The following is a 12,353-nucleotide window of genomic DNA, read 5'->3' as shown; positions in this document are numbered from 1 at the left end:
TAGATGGAGACGACCCCATTGTAAAATGAACGTGTTTAGATAAATTAAACATACAGACAATCTGACAGGCCATTTCCTTTCATTTCCTTCCTTTGTGTATTCAACTCTGATTCAACTACAGTCACAGACAGAAGGGGAAACCCAGACTTTAATTATTATTTTTTTATTAACAACAAATCAAAACAGAGAGTACATGAGGGAACACAAGTATATATAGATTATATACAATGGACAATTGAGCTAAGGGGTACAATATCACATTACACAAAGACCTTAAGGGACATACATACACTTATAATTCTAACAGCTTTCAGAACATTGTCACCACCGATAAATCTACGATAATCGATCATTTCAATAAGCATTTTTCTACGGCTGGCCATGCTTTCCACGGCCAACAGCTCTGCACCCCCTGCAGCACCTCAGCAACTTGCCCAAGCCCCCCCCCCCCCCACACACACACACTTCTCCTTCACCCAAATCCGGACAGCTGATGTTCTGAAAGAGCGGCAAAATCTGGATCCCTATAAATCAGCTGGGCTAGATAATCTGAACCCTCTCTTTCTAAAATTATCGCTGAAATTGTTGCAACCCCTATTCCTAGCCTGTTCAACCTGTCTTTTGTATAATCTGAGATCCCCAAAGATTGGAAAGCTGCCGCGGTCACCCCCCTCTTCAAAGGGGGAGACACTCTAGACCCAAACTGTTACAGACCTATATCCATCCTGCCCTGCCTTTCTAAAATCTTCGAAAGCCAAGTTAACAAACAGATCACCGACCATTTTGAATCCCACCGTACTCTGCTGCCAATGACTGGAACGAAATCCAAAAATCACTGCAGCTGGAGACTTATATCTCCCTCTCTAACTTTAAGCATCAGCTGTCAGAGCAGTTTACCGATCACTGTACCTCTACTCAGCCAATCTGTAAATAGCACACCCAACTACCTCATCCCCATATTGTTATTTATCTTCTTGCACTTTTGCACCCCAGTATCTCTACTTGCACATTATCATCTGCACATCTATCACTCCAGTGTTAATGCTAAATTGTAATTATTTTGCCTCTATGGCCTATTTATTTCCTTACCTCCCTAATCTTCTACATTTGCACACACTGTACATAGATGTTTCTAATGTGTTATTGACTGTACGTTTGTTTATATGTAACTCTGTGTTGTTGTTTTTGTCAAACTGCTTTGCTTTATTTTGGCCAGGTCACAGTTGTAAATGAGAACTTGTTCTCAACTGGCCTACCAAGTTAAATAAAGGTGAAATAAAAAGAAAATAAACACACACACACACAAAGACAGACAAGGATTACTACCAACTCATTATATACTGTCTCTCAGCTCAAAACCCAATTCAAGCTTCAAATAAACCTGCCAGGGACCCTGATCTACACAACTCACTGTCCCTCTATTCACTTATTCAGTCAGCGCCAATAATCTAGAGACATGCATCAGAGGGTAAATGTCTCCTCTTCTCTATTTACACCAGTAGCAATAAGGCCATAGAATCAACCGTGACAGAGGGGCTTGTAAAGGCATGCTTACAAACAAATAACCATAGAGATTATCATGTAGGCTAATTATTTCCCAAATAATTTGTATATTCTAACAAGGCACCCACTAGACTCATGTTGTATACTAAAGCCAGGCTCCCTGTATGTTAACTATTACTTTATTACTCGCTGTAAAGGTTGCCCACTTGAATGAGACATTGTTTTCTTACACGATATCATGTCGCCAAAGCCTCCACCTGAAACATGTCTTCTTTCACCATGTTTAGTCTACAATTGATTAGGCCATTCAGAATGCAAAAATATTCCACAGTGTTTGATTAGGATTTTTATATGATGGTTACAGCATTGACTGTGTGTTCCTTTGTTTTGGCTTGTTGGCAACACTTGTAGGGGGATCTGGCTCTGAAATCATACAATGACTTTGATGATGTATTCAATAGAGTTGTGACGTGTGACTGGTGCTTTTGTCAAGGTTATCAATCTATCAACCTCATATGTTCAATAGATATAGACAGAGTATAATTGGCTGTAAAATCATTAAGTTACAGAGGCTATACAGTGCATTCTGAAAGTATTCAGACCCCTTGACTTTTCCAACATTTTGATACATTACAACCGTACTGGTAAATTGATACAAAAAATGTTCTCGTCAATCTACACACAATACCCCATAATGACAAAGAGAAAACAGGTTTTTAGTCATTTTATATATATATATATATATAAAACTGAAATATCTTATTTACATAATTATTCAGACCCTCTGCTATGAGACTCGAAATTGAGCTCAGGTGCATCCATCCTTCAGATGTTTATACAACTTGGAGTCCACCTGTGGTAAATTCAATTGATTGGACAAGATTTGGAAAGGCACACACCTGTCTATATATGGTCCCACAGTTGACAGTGCATTACAGAGCAAAAACCAAGCCATGTGATCGAAGGAATGGTCCATAGAGCTCAGAGACAGGATTGTGTCAAGGCACAGATCTGGGGAAGGGTACCAAAAAATGGCTGCATCATTGAAGGTCCCCAAGAAAACAGTGGCTTCCATCATTCTTAAATGGAAGAAGTTTTGATCAACCAAGACTCTTCCTAGAGCTGAAAACTCGGCCAAACTGAGCAATCGGGGGAGAAAGGCCTTGGTAAGAGAGTTGACCCAGAACTCAATGGTCACTCTGACAGAGCTCCAGAGTTCCTTTGTGGAGATGGGAGAATCTTCCAGAAGGACAACCATCTCTGCAGCACTCCACCAATCAGGCCTTTATGGTAGAGTGGCCAGATGGAACCCACTCCTCACTAAAAGGCATATGACAGCCCACTTGGAGTTTGCCAAAACGCACCTAAAGGACTCTCAGACCATGAGAAATAAGATTCTCTGGTCTGATGAAACCAAGATTGAACTCTTTGGCCTGAATGCCAAGCGTCACATCTAGAGGAAACCTGGCACCATTCCTACGGTGAAGCATGGTGGTGGCAGCATCATGCTCTGGAGATGTTTTTCAGTGGCAGGGACTGGGAGACTAGTCAGGATCGAGTGAAAGATGAACGGAGAAAAGTACAGTGAGATCCTTGATGAAAACCTGCTCCAAAATGCTCAGGACCTCAGGCTGTGCGGCGAAGGTTCACCTTCCAACAGGACAATGACCCTAAAGCACACAGCCAAGACAACGCAGAAGTGGCTTCGGGACAAGTCTCTGAATGTCCTTGAGTGGCCCAGCCAGAGCCTGGACTTGAACCCGATCAAACATCTCTGGAGAGACCTGAAAATAGCTGTGCAGCGACGCTCCCCATCCAACATGACAAAGGTTGAGAGGATCTGCAGAGAAGAATGGGAGAAACTCCCCAAATACAGGTGTGCCAAGCTTGTAGCGTCATACCCAAGAAGACTCGAGGCTGTAATCGCTGCCAAAGGTGCTTCAACAATGTACTGAGTAGTCTCTCTTTTGTAGATACTGTGTAGCGTTGCCAGTGGTATCAATTGATATTGTTATTAGGTAACGTTAGTGCCTTAGTTCTGGTGAGTCAATTCTCCCTTTGTTTTAACGTTTTATTTTATTACCATGAAGCTGCTCATTTCTATTTATCGATGGTGCCCGTATCCAGGGTAGATAAAGCACAGTTCTATTATTAGGTTACGTAATTTCTTTAAAGGCATTGCTGCTAACTTAGTGGTATTGCTGTAAGATCTGATTTATAAAAATGTTAATACTTTCTTCTAAAACAGCCTAGTTTTGGGTTCTAAATAAGTATTTCTTATTTATTTATTATGCGCAACTTGTCAAATACTTCACAATTTCAGCGGGGCTCTCTACTCGATAGGTTTGGTGTTCCTCACTACAAGCACATTATGTGTGGTTATCTTTGCGTGGGGATTAGCGGTTACCTTATTCCATTAGGTGACCAGGGTGGGTTTTCTTTTTCATACCAGACTTCAGAGTAATGTTTGTTTATGTTTTTTATTCTTCTCCTTCAACTTTCTGGATTTGTATTAGCTATTTTGGAAAAATGTTTAATGGATCAGTTGTTATTGTAATCTGGCATCTATTCTTTTACCACCTGGCTTTACATGGCTAGACCTAATATCATGAGAGGGACAGCTGGTTGCTCTGTCACTTTTGCTAGCTGGAATGTTAAATCTTTAAATCACCCAGTGAAACGTAAAAGGGTTCTTTCTCATTTAAATCACCTTAAAGTAGATATCGCCTTTCTTCAGGAGACACATCTCTGCACTTTCGATCACTCTCATCCTCTTTGGGATAGGTGGGGCACTAGCAGAGTGCGAAATTCAAAATACAAAAATCGTAATATTAAACATTCATGAAAATACGAGTGTCTTACATTGTTAAAAAGCTTAACTTCTTGTTAATCCAGCCGCTTTGTCAGATTTCAAAAAGGCTTTATGGCGAAAGCATACCTTGCGATTATCTGAGGACAGCGCCCCGCGTACAAAAGCATTAAAAACATTTTTCAAACAAGCAGAGGCGTCACGAAAGTCAGAAATAACGATAAAATAAATCACTTACCTTTCAAGATCTTCCTCTGTTTGCAATCCCAAGGGTCCCAGCTACATAACAAATGGTTGTTTTGATCAATAAAGTCCTTCTTTATATCCCAAAAAAGTCAGTTTAGTTGGCGCGCTTAATTCAGTAATCCACCTGTTCCCCTTCGTTCAAAATGCATTCAAAGGAATCCCAAAAGTTACCAATAACCTTCGTCCAAAGAAGTCAAACAACGTTTCTATACAATCCTCAGGTACCCTAATATGCAAATAAACGATCAAATTTAAGACGGAGTATAGTATGTTCATTACCGGAGATAAATAACGAAGTGCGCGCCACAAGACTACAGTCAAAATGAGAGCCACCTAGAAAAACTACAAATTCTTGCTCATTTTTCAAAAAACAAGCCTGAAACTCTTTCTAAAGACGGTTGACATCTAGTGGAAGCCCTAGGAACTGCAATCTGGGAGGTATTCCTTAGATCTTCCCATAAACAAGCATTTGAATGGGCAGACACCTCAACAAAAAAATAATTCACCTACCATATCAGTTCTGTTATACTCACAGACATTATTTTAACAGTTTTAGAAACTTCAGAGTGTTTTCTATCCAATACTAATTATATGCATATCCTAGCTTCTGGGCCTAAGTAACAGGCAGTTTACTTTGATCACCTCAGTCATCCGAACTTCCGAATACTGCCCCCTATCCCGAAGAAGGAGGGTGGATCGGTCATTATTGGTACCATTTGAATGGAAACACTTTGAGGTTTATGGAAATGTATAAGGAATGTAGTCAAATATAACACATTAGATCTGGTAAAAGATAATACAAAGAAAAAACTAGAGGGCATCAGTGTATGTGCAAAGTTTTAGACTGATCCAATGAACCATTGTATTTCTGTTCAAAATGTTGTATCAAGACTGCCCAAATGTGCCTAATTTGTTTATTAATAACTTTTCATGTTCAAAATTGTGCACGCTCCTCTAACAATAGCATGGTATTCTTTCACTGTAATAGCTACTGTAAATTGGACAGTGCAGTTAGATTAACAAGAATTTAAGCTTTCTGCCAATATCAGATATGTCTATGTCCTGGGAAATGTTCTTGTTATTTACAACCTCATGCTAATCGAATTAGCCTACGTTAGCTCAACCGTCCCGTGGAAGGGACACCGATCCCGAAGAAGTTTTTTAAGGTATGTAACCTTCATTTAACTAGGCAAGTCAGTTAAGAACAGATTCTTATTTACATTACAATGACGGCCTACCGGGGAACAGTGGGTTAAGTGCCTTGTTCAGGGGCAGAATGACAGATTTTTACCTTGTCAGCTCGGGGATTCGATCCCCGAGTAACCTTTCGGTTACTGGTCTAATGCTCTAAGCATTAGGCTACCTGCCGCCCCAAAAGGTAGTAGGAAGACTGTATAATACACCTGTTATGTTGGCTAACATTTATGCACCAAATTTGGATAACAGTTCATTCTTACAAGAATGTATTTTCTCAATTACCAAATATGGACACACTCCACCTAATACTAGGTGGTGATATGAATTGTGTACTGTCGCCCAATTTGGATAGTAGCTCTCCTAAGGTATCATCTTCATCAAAAACAGTATCCACAATTCAGCTATTTCTTAAGACATATGGCATATCTGATGCTTGGCATTTCCGCAATCCCACAGCTAGGGAGTATTGTTTTTTTCTCATGAGACCTTCTGACGTATAGACTACTTTTTCCTAGACAATAGATGTCTACCACTTATCACACAGTGTGATTACCAAGCTAAAGTCATTTTGGATCATTCTCCTCTTACTAGGAAACTACTTACACGAATACACAGCTTAATTATCGACCTTGGGGGCTTAACTCATTACTGCTATCAGAAGAAACATTTGGTGATTTTATAACACCTCAAATTGAGCTATTTCTCGAGCTTAATCAAACCCATGGAATGTCTCCTACAACAGTATGGGAATCAATGAAGGCTTATCTAAGGGGCCAAATTATTTCATACAGCGCAAGATTAAGGAAGTGCAATATTCAATGCCTAGGAGAAGTTACAAATAAAATCTTGGATTTGGATATGGCATATTCACTCTTCATCCGCAGATTTACTAAAACAACATTTGACACTTCAGACAGAGTTTGATCTTCTTCAACTTGACAAGCTGAAAATCTAATTATATAACTGATGAGCTGGGTGATAAATGTATTTATCAGTTAGAGGTCAATTCATGCTTTCATAACTTTGACTCACAATTATACACTTCGGAATCCGCTGGTAATGTTACCTTACTCAACACCTTCCTTGAGAACTTAGATATTCCTACAGTTGAACCTGAGATAGTTGCTGAATTAGAAGAACAGTTCTCTGTAGAAGAGATTGTGTTGGCAATTCAATCTATGCAGTGTGGTAAATCCCCTGGACCAGATGGAATTACAAGCAAATTCTTAAAAAAATTCTCAACCCATCTCTCTCCTCTCTTGCTTTCCGTATTTGAGGAATCATTCTCCTCAAATTCTTTACCCTCAACAATGAGACAAGCATGCATTTCACTTATTCTGAAAAAGGAAAAAAAAAACTCTTGGGTGTGGTTCATATAGGCCAATTTCTTTACTGAATTGTGATGTAAAGATACTTTCTAAGATGATTGCCTGCTGTTTTGAGTTAGTCCTTCCCTCCATTATCTCTACAGATCAAACTGATTTCATAAAAAATTGTCGTTATTTTTTCAACATCAGACGTCTTTATAATATACTTTATAATCCCTCTTCATCTGACACTCCAGAGAGGTTGTTATCACTTAATGCTGAGAAGCATTTGATCGGGTGGAGTGGGATTATCTATTTTATACTCTCAAACAATTTGGATTCGGTCCCAATTTTATGTCCTGGATCAAAGTCCTTTACTCCTCCCTATGGCTGCAGTGCGCACAAATAATAACCTTTCATCGTATTTTCAACTTCTACGTGGGACAACGTCCCCTCAGCTGTTTGCCATTGCAATTAAGTCTTTAGCCATAGCAATATGTAATATCACCAATATCAAAGGTATTCAAAGAGGGGACTTAGAGCATAAAGTTTCACTCTATGCAGATGACATGCTATTATATATGTCTGACCCTTTAACCGGTCTTCCAGAGATCCAGGTTCTACTAAAGACATTTGGTAAAGCATGAGGTTAATCTACAAAAAACTGAATTGATGCCTATTAATCCTTCTGCCATGCAAAATTATTTTAGTCATGTGCCTTTCAGAGTGACTATACAGAAATTGAAATATTTGACAATTTGGGTCACACACAGTCTCAAAGATCTCTATAAAGCCAATTTCCCTCCCTTGATACTTATTTCAATGTATTCCTATCTTTCTGACAAAATATATTTTATCCCCCTAGATAAACTGATATCTGCTTTTATCTGGAACAAGAAAAACCTTTGGATATGTAAGAGCGTATTGCAGGGTGGTCTAGCACTTCTGAACTTTCAATATTATTACTGGGCAGCTAATATAAGGATCATTCTATATTGGATTACAGAAATCCCTGATGTTACAGGCCCAAAATGGTTGACCTTGGAGATTTCATCCTGTTGCCCCACCTCCTTAGCTGCCTTACTCTGCTCAAAACTTGCATTTGCCTGTTTCCAAATACACTAAAAACCCTATTGTTCAACATTCTCTAAACATCTGGAAACAGTTCAGGTGATCGTTTGGTCTCAGTGAATTTTCAACTTCTGCCCGATTATTAAAGAACCATACATTCTATCCATCATTATTAGACCGGATGTTTCATATCTGCTCTGGAAAAGGGATCTCCACACTGAACAACTTGTACATTGATATGGATTTTGCATCTTTTGAACAGTTAGTACAAAAGTTCAATATTCCTAAATCCATCTAAGTTTCTTTAGATACCTGCAATTGCATACTTTTGTATCTTCATACCCTTGTCTCTTCCCATCACGCCCACCTACCTCCCTTCTAGATATTTTTTTTAATATGGTGAACCCTTATTATTATCTCTATTAAACTTGCCCAATCTGGATTCCCTGAACTGTCTTAAGAACCAATGGGAAGAGGATTTAGGTGAACAACTTTCAGACGAAACTTGGCAGAAAAAGCTTCAGAGAATGCATTCCTCATCTATATGTCTTAAGACATGCTGTAATTCAATTTAAAATATTTCATCGGCTGCATTGGTCAAAGGCAAAATTATCCAAGATTATACCAGAAATAGATCCCACTTGTGACCGATGTACACAGGCCCCTGCTACTTTATTACACGTTTTGGACATACCAGAAATTGACAGATTTCTGGATATACGTTTTTGAAACGTTTTCTAAGATATTGGAGAGACCTATAGAAACTTTGCCTTTATTGCATTATTCGGAGTGGCACCACAGGAGGCCCCTCTAAACAGTTCTATGGAGTGGCACCACAGGAGGCCCCTCTAAACAGTTCTATGGAGTGGTACCACCGGAGGCCCCTCTAAAGAGTTCTATGGAGTGGCACCACAGGAGGCCCCTCTAAACAGTTCTATGGAGTGGCACCACAGGAGGCCCCTCTAAAGAGTTCTATGGAGTGGCACCACAGGAGGCCCCTCTAAACAGTTCTATGGAGTGGCACCACCGGAGGCCCCTCTAAACAGTTCTATGGAGTGGCACCACCGGAGGCCCCTCTAAACAGTTCTAAGGGCAACATGCTGGCGTTTACTACTCTTCTAGTATTTAAGTGGAGGATCGTTTTTTTCCAACTTTTAACCATTGGATAAAGGAAGTTATGCAACATCTTAAGCTAGAGAAAATACGCTACTCTGTTTGGGGATCTGCAATTACATTTGATAATATCTGGCAACCTTTCCTATCCTTTGTAGAAGACATGGACCTATAAACCAACCCAAATTATAATTTGTATCATTATTATTATTATTTTTTTACTTTTTGTTTTATAATATCTTTGTATTGTTTTTACTTTTTGATTGTATTACTCATTGTATATCATGCCTGCTTTAAGTCTGGTTTTGGGGTGGTTCTCTGTTAGAGCATGGGGGGTTGGGGTGGGTTTTATTTGGTAGGGGATCCGTGTGTGTTCTGCTACCGCACGGCAAGCAGTACTGGAGCGTGAAGTCTGTGACCAAAAGGCTCCTTAACAGCTTCTACCCCCAAGCCATGAGACTGCTGAACAATTAATCAAATGGCCTCCGGACAATTTACATTGTCACCCCCTCCCCCACCCTCCATTTGATTTGTACTCTGCTGCTACTCACTGTTTATTATCTATGCATAGTCACTTCACCCCTACCTACATGTACAAATTGCCTCAGCTAACCTGTAACCTGGGCTCCCGAGTGGCGCAGCGGTCCAAGGCACTGATTCCTGCTTACAAGCAAAAATTAAAGCAGGAAGCACCAGTGACTCAGTCTATAAAAAGTGGTCAGATGAAGCAGATGCTAAACTACAGGACTGTTTTGCTATCACAGACTGGAACATGTTCCGGGATTCTTCCGATGGCATTGAGGAGTACACCACATCAGTCACTGGCTTTATCAATAAGTGCATCGAGGACGTCGTCCCCACAGTGACTGTACGTACATACCCCAACCAGAAGCCATAGCTAACAGGCAACATTCGCACTGAGCTAAAGGGTAGAGCTGCTGTTTTCAAGGTGCGGGACTCTAACCCGGAAGCTTACAAGAAATCCTGCTATGCCCTGCAACGAACCATCAAACAGGCAAAGCGTCAATACAGGGCTAAGATTGAATCATACTACACCGGCTCCGACGCTCGTCTTATGTGGCAGGGCTTGCAAACTGTTACAGACTACAAAGGGAAGCACAGCCGCGAGCTGTCTAGTGACACGAGCCTACCAGACGGGCTAAATCACTTCTATGCTCGCTTCGAGGCAAGCAACACTGAGGCATGCATGAGAGCATCAGCTGTTCCGGACGACTGTGTGATCACGCTCTCCGTAGCCGACGTGAGTAAGACCTTTAAACAGGTCAACATACACAAGGCTACGGGGCCAGACGGATTACCAGGACGTGTGCTCCGGGCATGTGCTGATCAACTGGCAGGTGTCTTCACTGACATTTTCAACATGTCCCTGATTGAGTCTGTAATGCCAACATGTTTCAAGCAGACCAGCATAGTCTCCGTGCCCAAGGCAACCTGCCTAAAGGACTTCAGACCCGTAGCACTCAAGTCCGTAGCCATGAAGTGCTTTGAAAGGTTGGTATTGGCTCACATCAACACCATTATCCCAGAAACCCAAAACCCACTCCAATTTGCATACCGCCCAAACAGATCCACAGATGATGCAATCTCTATTGCACTCCACACTGCCCATTCCCACCTGGACAAAAGGAACACTTATGTGAGAATGCTATTCATTGACTACAGTTCAGCGTTCAACACCATAGTGACCTCAAAGCTCATCACTAAGCTAAGGATCCTGGGACTAAACACCTCCCTCTGCAACTGGATCCTGGACTTCCTGACGGGCTGCCCCCAGGTGGTGAGGGTAGGTAGCAACACATCTGCCACGCTGATCCTCAACACTGGAGCTCCACAGGGGTGCGTGCTCAGTCCCCTCCTGTACTCCCTGTTCACCCATGACTGCATGGCCAGGCACGACTCCAACACCATCATTAAGTTTGCAGACGACACAACAGTGGTAGGCCTGATCACCGACAACTATGAGACAGCCTATAGGGAGGAGGTCAGAGACCTGGCCGTGTGGTGCCAGAATAACAACCTATCTCTCAATGTAACCAAGTCTAAGGAGATGATTGTGGACTAGAGGAAAAGGAGGACCGAGCACGCCCCCATTCTCATCGAAGGGGCTGTAGTGGAGCAGGTTGAGAGCTTCAAGTTTCTTGGTGTCCACATCAACAACAAACTAGAATGGTCCAAACACACCAAGACAGTTGTGAAGAGGGCACAACAAAGCCTATTCCCCCTCAGGAAACTAAAAAGATTTGGCATGGGTCCTGAGATACTCAAAAGGTTCTACAGCTGCTCCATCGAGAGCATTCTGACTGGTGGCATCACTGCCTGGTATGGCAACTGCTCGGCCTCTGACCGCAAGGCACTACAGAGGGTAGTGCGTATGGCCCAGTACATCACTGGGGCTAAGCTGCCTGCCATCCAGGACCTCTACACCAGGCGGTGTCAGAGGAAGGCCCTAAAAATTGCCAAAGACCCCAGCCACCCCAGTCATAGACTGTTCTCTCTATTATCGCATGGCAAGCGGTACTGGAGTGCCAAGTCTAGGACAAAAAGGCTTCTCAACAGTTTTTACCCCCAAGCCATAACACTCCTGAACAGGTAATCAAATGGCTACCCGGACTATTTGCATTGTGTGCCCCCCCCCCAACCCCTCTTTTTACGCTGCTGCTACTCTCTGTTTATCACATATGCATTGTCATTTTAACTATACATTCATGTACATACTACCTCAATTGGGCCGACCAACCAGTGCTCCCGTAGATTGGCTAACCGGGTCAACCACTAAGCCTGTCTGTATGTAGCCTCGCTACTTTTATAGCCTCGCTACTGTATATAGCCTGTCTTTTTACTGTTTTATTTCTTTACTTACCTATTGTTCACCTAATTCCTTTTTTGCACTATTGGTTAATGTAAGTAAGCGTTTCGCTGTAAGGTCTACACCTGTTGTATTCGGCGCATGTGACTAATAAACTTTGTCACGTGATTTGATTTGATTTGCATCTCAGTGCTAGAGGCATCACTACAAACACCCTGGTTTGAATCCAGGCTGTATCACAACTGGCCGTGATTGGGAGTCCCATAGGGCGGTGCACAAT

The sequence above is a fragment of the Salmo salar genome, chromosome ssa01 (genome assembly GCF_905237065.1).
Source record: "Salmo salar chromosome ssa01, Ssal_v3.1, whole genome shotgun sequence".
In the NCBI taxonomy this organism is placed as follows: Eukaryota; Metazoa; Chordata; class Actinopteri; order Salmoniformes; family Salmonidae; genus Salmo; species Salmo salar.
The sequence above is the reverse complement of the archived record's forward strand: the minus strand, read 5'-3'. Positions refer to the sequence as shown.